Source organism: Agelaius tricolor, unplaced genomic scaffold (genome assembly GCF_023055355.1).
Source record: "Agelaius tricolor isolate 1412-34295 unplaced genomic scaffold, bAgeTri1.0.p SCAF_2, whole genome shotgun sequence".
NCBI classification, from domain to species: domain Eukaryota; kingdom Metazoa; phylum Chordata; class Aves; order Passeriformes; family Icteridae; genus Agelaius; species Agelaius tricolor.
This window is the reverse complement of record NW_027269262.1, coordinates 49,681,932-49,692,500: the sequence shown is the minus strand read 5'-3', so window position 1 is coordinate 49,692,500 and position 10,569 is coordinate 49,681,932. Positions and strand designations below refer to the sequence as shown.

Here is a 10,569-nt window from a genome sequence, read left to right as displayed (position 1 = left end):
GGCCCCGCTCCGGTCCGGTCCCGGCGGGCGGGCGAGGGAAGTTTCGGGGCGGCGGGCGGGGGTGGGGCGGCCGAAGTTCCCGGCGCGGGGCCGGAGTTGGGGCTGTGCAGGAATGTGGCGCCGGCTGTCACGTGAAGCGGCCCCTCGCCGCCCGGGGGGACATGTGTGAGGGGCGGCGGCGGGGGGGGTTAAATAAATAAGCCCGCGCCTAAATACATAGTTACGGGGCGCGGGAGGGGGTGCGGGGGTGGTGCCGGGGGGAGCGCACCCCGCTAGCCCCAAGTCGCAGGGACTCGTCCCGGACCCCCGGAGGAGGCGGGGGGAAAGCCCGGGACCCGGAGGAGGACAAAGGGCGGCTTGTGCGGCTGTGGAGGAGCCGGCCGCGTCCCGGCCCGGGCGCCCCCTCCTCCCCCGGCGGGCCCCTCGCCGCCGCCCCTCCGCCCGCCGCGGCGCGGAGCGTCCCCCGCCCGCCCGCGCATCCCGCGCCCCCCGAGGAGCGGGCAGCCCTCGGCCGCCCCCCCCCGCTCCCCTTAGGAGCCGCTGGCCACCCCCCGAGGAGCCGGGAGCCGCTGGGCGGGCAGGGGCTTCTCCCCGGCGGCGAGCGGGGACGGCGGCTGAGGGTGGCTGTCACCTCAAATAAACATCTCTGGATGGGCGCGCTCCTCCCGGGCCGGTCTGTACAGTGCAGTGAAGTTGAATAAAGCCTGGGTGGCGTCAGGTCAGAACATCTATAAGTTGTCTACTTTTGGGGGGTAGGGGTGTGAAGGGCGGAAAGGGGGGCGAGGAGGAAAGGCCATCGGAGCTGAGAGCCCGCGGGGCTGCCGGCGGTGCAGGGGCGCAGAGCCCGGCCAGCCCCGGCCGCGGAGGTGACCCGAGCCGAGCCGTGGCGGGCGGCAGGCCTCGCTTCCTTCCCGGCTGGGCTGACGAACACCAGGGGTAATGTGCCTGGAAACCAGCGCAGTTTCATAGTTAGAAAGCAGGAGCGGGGTCTGCTTTTATGGACTTGCACAGGAGGACCTGGCAAAAAACTGCGCTCCCTTCCCTTGAAACAACTCTTTCCAGGAGTTCCCCTTTCAAAGTCTTCTTGTTGACTTCAGTGAGCTTTAGAGCAGGCTTCAATTCTTTTTTCTTTTCTTTTTCTTTTTCTTTTTCTTTTTTTTTTTTTTTTTAACTCTCCAGATACTTTAGAAGGGAATAAAGGGTGCCTTGAATTTACTGCTTTACCTGCTGCTGCCGTCTGTATCTAGTTTACCGAAGTTTGTGCAGTTCAGTGGTGCTTTTGTTTGGCATCTTATGAAGAACAAACGAGCCGCTCTTCCCTTCACCTTTTAAAAATGATACCACAATGAAAGTTCTGTTGCTTGGGTGCACGCTTATATTCCGAGCTTCCCAGGGAGGATTTATTTATGTGCGCATAAGAGTTTTAATGCCAGTGGAGAACGACCAATTAGCCATATTTGCAAAAAGATGCAGGAAAACTTTGACTGAGGGGTAGTCTTCGACCTCCAAGTATTTAAGTGCAAAGGAATAAAGGTTCAGAATTAATTGGCAAATAGAGGAAATTGTTCTCCTGTTAGACATTGGGCATGTTTCACTCGTGGTGATTTGTTACATGTGTTACAGAGAGAAGTTTCGTTTCAAATATCTTCCTGTAAACATCACACTTAATTTAAAACAAAAGATACAGCTTCCATTTTATGTGGAGGTATGGGCTTTGCCTTTCTTAGGCACCAGTTGCCTGAGAATACCTAAAATGAGAAAACAGCAACATTGTATGTTTCAGATGGAGTAGCTTGGATTTGCTGACAATAAACTACTGACTTGAGAAAACCACTTAATGTTCAGGATGGAGATGATAGAGATTTCTTTGCAGAGTCTTATTTACTATTTTTCAACTAAAACCAGGCAGTAAATCAATCATCATCTGTAATTATTGCTGCAGTAATTACCTTTGGGGAGTAGGTTATCATTCTTGGTGGCCTTTGTTCAAATATCTCTTTCATTTTCCCTGTTTTATTTTTCTTGAATCATGTCAGTTTCTGAGTGGATTAATAGTATTCTGAAAGCAGTCCGATTGTGAGATTTCTGAAAGGGCTAATAATGCGATTCATCTGAGGAGCTGAAAGATGCTTGCATAGGCTAGCATTTAAATTCGTGGATCAGAGTTTGCCCATCAATTATTACATCTTCATTTTTAGTGAACAAACAAAAGCTGTAAGTAATGTTGCAAGGAGAATTTCAACTGTACCTCCAATGCAGCGCTTATTTAAATTCCTGATTTCTTAAGTATTACAGATTTAGTCAGTACAAAATGTAGTTCTACAGATAAAAATAAACAGTATTTTAAATAGCTTATTTGAAAAACTATTCTTTGAATGTATGTAAATGAGTTATTTAAACTCATGAGCGCTATTTTACATCTAAATAAAATATGGAGTTACACATTACATTTCCAATTTGTCATGTACTTAGCAACCCTTTCTGGGGGGAAGATATAAGAGATATTTTTGATATGTCTGTCACTTTTGATAACTTAATTTGAAACTTATATCTTAGGGGAATACTGATACAAGGCAGGTAAATACATTAAAACAAAATGACAATTGAGTTTTTCATATTGAATGCATGAAACTAATGTTCATCTGAAATGGTGGGTGTTAAGAACTAGCTAATGACTAAATTTCTTGTATTTCTTGAAAATACACTTTTTTCAATTACCCTGATTTCTGTTTACATTCCTTTTATAGTTATTTCTCTCTATCCTTCCTTTATGTTTTTTTTTCCTTTTCCCTGTTTTGGTTTCTTGCCAACTTTGGTCTGACTGTCCCCCAGCACTTGGTGATGATTGCATCTCAGCCTTGGACCTAGGAAATAAAATAGGCATGGCTAACGTTAGATAAGCCCCTTATAATTTAAGAATAATAAAATCTTTCTGAGGAAAAATAAGATTTAATTCTTTTCTGTGGCAAACCCTGCGTCTTACAAATACACTGCAGGTTTGTGGCAAGAAAAAAAAAGTCTCAAATGGAGAGTAAATGACAACTTTCTGAAAAACTGCAATTTGAATATCTTATTTTACTTTAGGAAGGAGGAATTAAAGTTCAACTGACAGGTACTTTAAGGCAGGGGAAGAATCAGTTGCAACAAACTCATCAGTCCTGACCTGTATTTCATTCTACTGATTAATTTATCCCATTTCCTTGGCTGGTTTCTGAAAAAAAAAAAAATCTATTAAGTATCATTGACCTGATCAAAATCACCTAATGCGTTTGGTGAGGAGGAGAGGGAGGATAGCTGGAGAAAAGCAGGTGGGGAAAGAGAAGTCGGAGATACGATACTCGTGTACCAGACCCAAAAGAGGCACTGTGCAAATGAAGGGTATCAAAGAAGGGCAATTGTTATGTCTCCTTTAACTCCTGACACCCAGGGGCAGAGCCATTCCCTAAGTAAAACTGTGGTAGAGACCCCTGTGATGAGAAAGCAAGGGAGAGGGGCAGAGCAGCTTCTTGTATGTTGTTTAACTTGGCCATTATGAGTTGTAAACCTTTTTTTGTGACTTGGCATGCTTTGGAGATATCACACTTGGGTTACTGACTGCCTCCCCCCCTCCTTCCTTTCTGGTTTATGGGGTTTTACTTTTAGGAGGGCTTGAGGTTTTTTTCTTTGCTCTTACTACCGGCTTTTGATGAGAAAGTTTGTTTAGGAAAAATGTTACAAAAATACAATCACGTGCAAAGAAAACTAGGTATCCTTTACACAAAACTGAATGCAAATGTAGTTCTACTAAATGTTAAACACAGGTTTCTCTAAGCTAAAGCCAGGTAATATTCATTACTACCTTCAAAGCCACCCATGAAAAATCACTGAAATGGTAGTTGTTAGATAAGCTATCACAAGGAAACTAGTACAGCTTCACATGTTTAATAGAATTGCTGATCTCTGATTTCTTTTTGTGGAAAAAAACCCCAAACAATCTGTGGTTTTACTTCAAAGTAAATTTTTTCTCAATGCAATATTGTGTCCTACATGCAGAAATAAAATTACTAAATGTAAGTTCCTAGAAAGATGAACGGGATGCATTTCTCTGTTGTGTTTTACATACCCATGCTCTGCTTAAAGAAGGCTTGAAATATATTGCCAAGCCCAGAACGTCTCCTGAGTTGTTCCTTGTTTTTGAGGAAACCCAGGTAATCTTTCCATCTTGAATGGATTTACAACTGCAGCTCAATTCATGCAGAGTATCGGTGGACTGAGCAAATGTATCTGTGCTTTAATGGGACCTGTTTCCTTAGCAGAGATTCCAAGTGAAAGGATGTTTCTCATGCAGAGGTGCAGGTTATGTGGTACCAAGGAAGATAGAATAGTAATGGATTAAAAGAAAACTGTTACTAACCAGCAGCAATAGTTCAGAGAGAATTTGACATTCAGATTTCTTTCCAACAGTAGCCTTTACATTTCTCTGTATCTGTCATCTGTTTGAATGTCTGTTTGCAGCCCCAGCCCTCCCTGGCTTCCAAATTGCATGGGCTAGACTCAAAAGTCATGGGATTGTCTGCTGATTAGACTATAATCAATCCAGCATAAACAAAACCAGCAATTAGTATTGGCATTATTTCTGTGAACTTGACTTAAAGTTTCAGTATTATTGGCCCAAAGAACTTTTTTCTGAACGGGCTGTTTTTAGGAACTGTGTTATTTTGGCATCATCATTTTATAGGGAGGGAACAAAAAATTCATGAGATTCCATTTGGCCTGAAAAGCAAAAACATCTGTTTGATGCATGAGTAAATTGCTGGCTTCTATTTGGCCATCCAAAAAAGGGCAAAAATTAAGATACCAAACGTAAAAGAGTACATGAAAAAAAAAAAAGAAAGAAAGAAATTACAAAGAGGATTTAAGATTAGCATCTTTTTATAATGCAGGCTATTTATAGTGTTCTGTTCTGGACTTGCCAAAGCATGCCTTTATGTATTAAAAAAATCCCTCACAACAAAAACATCCCTAACCTTTAGTAATATTCATTGACTTTGGCAATGCATATTGGTAGTCTTGATCAGCTGCAGGATTACAGTAATGCTGCCCAGTCATTTCTGGGGCCAGCATGAGTTACATTGACCATCATTGTCTGCTGCTTGGGGTTAGGCACCATTAGAAGTGAGCATCTAAACAGCTTCTGGCTGTACTGCTAGTTTCCACAAAGGTGAAATCTTGTGACAAAGATAGTATGAAGAAGTTTAGTAAGGCTGCTGATGTGTTTGGATTGGTTTGATTTTGTTTTCCTGAGTTGCTGTTAACTTGTGCAACAAGGGAAGCTGTCAGTATGGAGTCACTTATCTAACATGTGTAGGATAACATTATCCACCATGATCTAAGATCTCTTGAAAGGTTTTATGTTGCTCTGTAATTCATTCTGTCTAATTTACAGCTGGTTTAATAGTTCTCAATTCTTTGTTCTGAAACACGATTCAATATTTTCAAACTTGTGCATTTTCAAAAAAAATCTTCCTTTTGAATAACTGTGCATGAGGAAAAGATCCAGAAAAGACTGTTAACATTTTATGTAGACCACATGGATTCACTATTTTTTTCTGTGTAAAAGAATTAAAATATGATATTTGGAGGGTTTTTATAGATTGATTAAAATACGGTATAAGTTCTGCTACCCTAAGACAACCTCCTAGAATCTTTTCCTAGCCGTATTTTACAGTTTCCATTGGTTTCTGCAGGGCTACCTGAGCTCAGAATCAGTCCTAGTTGGGGGTTGGGAAAATGCATTATTTCATTTAAATCAGAACTGTGGCATATATATGTACATATATATAAATATTTCCCTGAAGGGACAACACACAGATCTACAAAGAATTTGGCCTGTTTTATTTGGTGCTGTGAAAATGTACATGTCTGTTTTCAAATACATTTTGCAGAGTGTTACTACAAAGCATTAAAGTTTCCCAGTTGCTGTCTTTGTAAAAGTTGGACAGCACAAGAGAGGCTTTTAAATACTTTTAAATCGTAATGTAACATTTGGCATAGGTCTCTGACAAAAGATGGATGTGCAAAGACCAAAAGAGGTTTGTTTTTGTTTTAAAATTAGACAATTTGGGTTCTATTTCACCTCAAGTATGAGTAATTATGCTAGTTTAGCAATTATTAGAGATGAAAGAAATTCTGTTAGATATGAGTCTCCTAAACTTCAGTAGCTTTAGTTTTAGCCAGGATAATGATCAAGGAGTAGTTAGCCATATGCCTAGGGACTATGCTGTAGCAAAAAAGATAGGGCTGATCTTGGGGGTATCCTTATTACAATGTGTTATAATTAACATTTTCATTCAGCCCTCCTACTTTCCAAAAAAGGCTGCTTTATTTTTTCTGTGCACACACTGGTAAGACTGCACAAAATTGCTCTCTTCCAATGAATTTTTGAACCAGGACAGTTGTCTTCCATATTTAGAATATTAGTTAAAACTGGGCATGGGGTTTTTGCCCCCCATTTCATGTTCTTTTAGTTTCCTATATATTTTTTCCCCTCTATACTGCATAATTATTAAGAAAAAAGATGTAGAAGACTTTTCCCCCCTCCTTTTTAGGATTTAGTCTAAGTTATACATGTCCTTCTGGGCAGTGCACATTTGGGGTTTAGATTTTCCTTTAGCTAGGGTGATGCTGTGAATGCCATAGTGCAACTGTTCTTTGTGCAGTTGAAACCATAGAATGGGTACTCAAAAGGGTTGTTATAGGGCTGTTACTTACCAATTCTGCAAAATTACAACCCAATGAAATTTTGGGGGCTTGCTTTCATTGTGATCCCCTTCCCTTTTTTTTTTTTTTTTTTTTTGTTGTTGTTGTGTCATGGGAGTAAGGGAGAAGGGTGTTGTTTCAGTGAGTGATTTGTCTCATACTTTCACTTTTAACTGTAGGTGCAATTAGGTGCAATTTTTCTTTGTAAGAGTAGGAATTGTAGTCCTTCAAGATTTCTTAAAGTTATCTATCTATCTATCTATCTATCTATCTATCTATGTCAGTCTAGTGACATTCACCCCCTTCTTTATTCAATGTGATGTGGGCTTACTGTAGTTCTTGTAAAATGCAATATCAGTACCTAGCTAGGCTTCTTGCAAATTTGGCAGTGCTAGTCCTTAGCTAGACAGCTGGCTGAAGCAGAACACCTTTTTGTCCTGAGGAAAAATGGATGGGATGTTGATAGTGAGCATTCTCAATGTTTTCCTTCTGCCTCAAATCTGGGTTTTGGAGAGCTTATTCTCCCATGCAGAGGCAATAACCTGGAGCATGAATTTTGTCCTTACCTAACACGAATGCAAAACCACTCCAGTTTCTTACAGAGATGCTCAGTGTTCCACACAAATGTGGAAAAGCTAGAGCACTTCTATATCCAAATGTCCTGGTTGACTATAAAATAGATGGCTTTTGTGCACAGTCCCTGAGACCTGTTATACCCTTATATTTTAAAGTGTTTTCCTGGAAAAATATATTTCAAACAATGAGTTCTTTGATAATTGATTTTCTAGTTTCACTTTTCTGTTGTTCACTGTTTTGGTAACATATCAAGTTCAACTTCCATTATTGATTCATTCTCATTTTTGTGAAAGAAGCTTTAAAAACAAAAATGAAATAACTGCTCTGTTTCTGGACTGGATGATGTGATGTAGTGAGGCAGTGTCCTTGGGAAGACCAGGCTATGCTTTGATCAACAGAAACTTTCTCTGGCACTGAATTATGATGGCTGGGGCTTTTTTTCCAGACAGAGTCAAGTGACTTTCTAACTTTTGACAGTGGCAGTAGGGAGGAGGAGGGGGTGGGGAAGTTAATTATTTTCCACCTCCGAAGAATACAATTGTGAGGAAGGAACTTTCTGATTCACTGGTTCCAGGACAACAGGATGTCAAGATCCATGCCTGATGTAACATTTTCACTCTGAAGATGGGAGGAGGAAATGGGTTTGCATTGGCCTCTGCGTGCAACCGCTGACTGGGAAGGGATTGTGTTACGTGACTTATAAGGAGCTGGAGCACAGGAAGAGATTTGGTTTGCAATTTCTGGTGAATCTCTTGAGTAGGACACTTGCTTGTCAGAGGAAAATGTAAATCAATGAAGAAAGGTCAGAAATCTTTAAGGGAAAAAAATTAAAAAAAAAAGAGCTTGCATGTTGCAAGATGTTTAGTGCTCAGAGGCTGCTCTGCTTAGTTCGTAGCTGCCTAGTGGAATAGTCACCTTGCACCAAACTCTTGCATTCTTTATATAGTTCACAGGTGCTTTGGGGTTTATGAATGTTGTAGAGTAGAAATTATTTAAAGGAGACAGCAGGAAAAACTTGGAAATAATAATGTGTCTTAGCTCCTCCCCTGTTCTAGATGTGGGTATCTTAGTGCAACAGGGCATCTCATAGCAGTCACTTACCTGACTCAGGTTTTGGAGATAGAGATAAAATTCCTTTCCTCCTAGGCTGGAAAGAATTGAGGTGGTGTGCTGCTGGTCTTCCTCTCTCCTTTGCTGAAGAGGGAAAAATCTTTGCTCTGCTGGGATGTGAGAGGCACAAGTTCTATTTTGTGCTTTGTCTAAAGGTGTTTTATCTGTATCTCACAGGCAGCACATCAGTCATTACACAGCAACATATTGTGCTATGAGAGTGAGTTGCCCTGTTATTTTTGTCAATGCTGTTCCCCTTTCCAAAAGTCTAATTATTTTTTGGACAAGAGGGTGAGAAAGAGCAGGAGACTCAGGGCTCTAATAGCTTAAGTACCTTGAAGAAAAAGGGGAGACCTGGGTCCTGCTCTGCCACGTACTTCCTGCCACTTCTGATGAATTATTTCGGTGCAACTAGAATCGTATTCCACTTATCCCACTTCCTGTGACAGTGCCCCAACCACAGGGATAAAATATCATGCTAATTCTTCTTGTTTCTAGTTCAGTGAATATTGTAGATGAAGTATGGTAGCTTCAACAGCAATGAATGAGTGCACTTCAAGTCTGAGGGTAAGTGTTCTTGGTTAGGAAGCTCACAACATGGGTACAAATCCTTCTGATAGAGGAGAAAGTTCAGCTGGTTCCCCCCACATCCTGGGTGAGTGATCTAACCAGTGGATATCAGCAAGAGGGGAAAAGGAAGGTGTATTTCAACCCACACATTTTCTGCCAGTGTTTTATAGCAACCAGGAAAGGGTATATGAACTCTCAAGAAGCAGCCCATAAGGTAGGCAGGAGAATACTCAATCACCCACTGTCCAGCTGTGGTGGGGCTTCAGTTTGATTTCAGCACTGAGAGAGCCTCAGTGGTAAAACCACAGTGGCATCTGAACAGAACTGCTGACAATTTAGATGCAGCATCCCCTCACTAGTTTTTTTGGCTTTTTATCTCCTCTGTGGATCTAGACCAGATTGCTGTTCTACATGATAGAAAGCCATCTAGAATAGAGCAGAGAGTCTGAGGGATCAAAAGTTAACTTATAAAACCCTAGTATAGAATAGAAGGAGATTGCTGATAAATCAGGGATAATCTCAGTTGAAAGGAGGTAGGTGTTTGGTTTGGTCTGGTTTTTATTGACTCAGTATGTCTTTAGGTAATAGAGCTAAAGCATGCAGCTGTGTTTCAGTTTGGTATTGGAAGTGTCTGACAGCCCAAAGTCCTCAATGTAAGTGTCCCATTTTAGGCCCATAAATAAATGATTTAACTTTCAGAGGGAATGATCATCTATAGTAACCTTTACTGTAAGTCTTCATAGCCTTTCTTTATATCACCTGTCTTCAGACTTGTGTAGTGTTGGTTACTTTGAGGTTCTATAATCCATACATCAGTTTAATTCCAATTCCTCTCTCTTGCTGAGTTTAGACTTTTGTAGACAGTGTTTAGTGGATTTCCTGTTTCCTAAGCACAGTTGAAAATACAGTCTGTAGAAGCACCAGGAATTCATATTTCTCATGTTGAGTAAGAAAGCTGAGGTGATACAGAGCTTCAGGATACTGAGGGGAATAACTCTGAATGTGTTCATGTTAGGTACTGCACTTGGTAAATAGAGTTAAAATTTATCTTAGCCTCCTAATTTCTGTCTTCCCCCAAAATGGACTGGCTGCCCACAGCACATTGTCAGGAAGGGTGGTGGAGTACCCAGTCTGGGACAGGCAAGACAGCTGAAAGTCCTGACCCTGGCACTAAGAACTGTCTCCCTCTCGCTTTGCGAATTCTCACCTTGGTCCTCAATTTGACTCTGAGATCTATTATAATCTGTTACGTTTCGTGGTAGAGAGTCTTAGGGATGACTGAAATTTACTTGAGGTTTATAAAAAGCCCTAAGATTCTTTGGAGAAAAGTACTTTTTAAAATATAACCTTATTAGTTTACTTAACAATAGAAATATATGTATATGTGGTTTGACCTTTTAAAAGGATGCATGGTTATGGAGGAAAAGTTAGAATTTAATACAGGATTAATTAATTTATTACCTCAGCTATCCCAAAAAGGATATCTTCCCTCCCCATTCCCAGCTTTGGGGTTTAGAATTATACCTCTGCTGCTGGAAAGAGCATCTTCTGTCTTTTCTGCATACACTGTTATGT

The 10,569-nt window shown here is 41.2% G+C and overlaps 1 protein-coding gene across 13 annotated transcripts in view; it reads left to right on the top strand.

The window, feature by feature from the left end:
* ZNF521 (zinc finger protein 521) overlaps positions 1–10,569 on the top strand; it is a 230,201-nt gene that overhangs the window by 1,840 nt on the left and 217,792 nt on the right. For 2 of the 13 annotated variants that reach the window (XM_071418483.1, XM_071418465.1), the window contains exon 1: positions 457–718. The exons of the other annotated variants lie outside the window; for them this stretch is intronic. The gene's annotated coding sequence lies outside the window, so the exon portion shown is untranslated. Of the gene's footprint in view, positions 1–456; positions 719–10,569 lie in introns of those variants that run through there. 13 annotated transcript variants of the gene reach the window in all.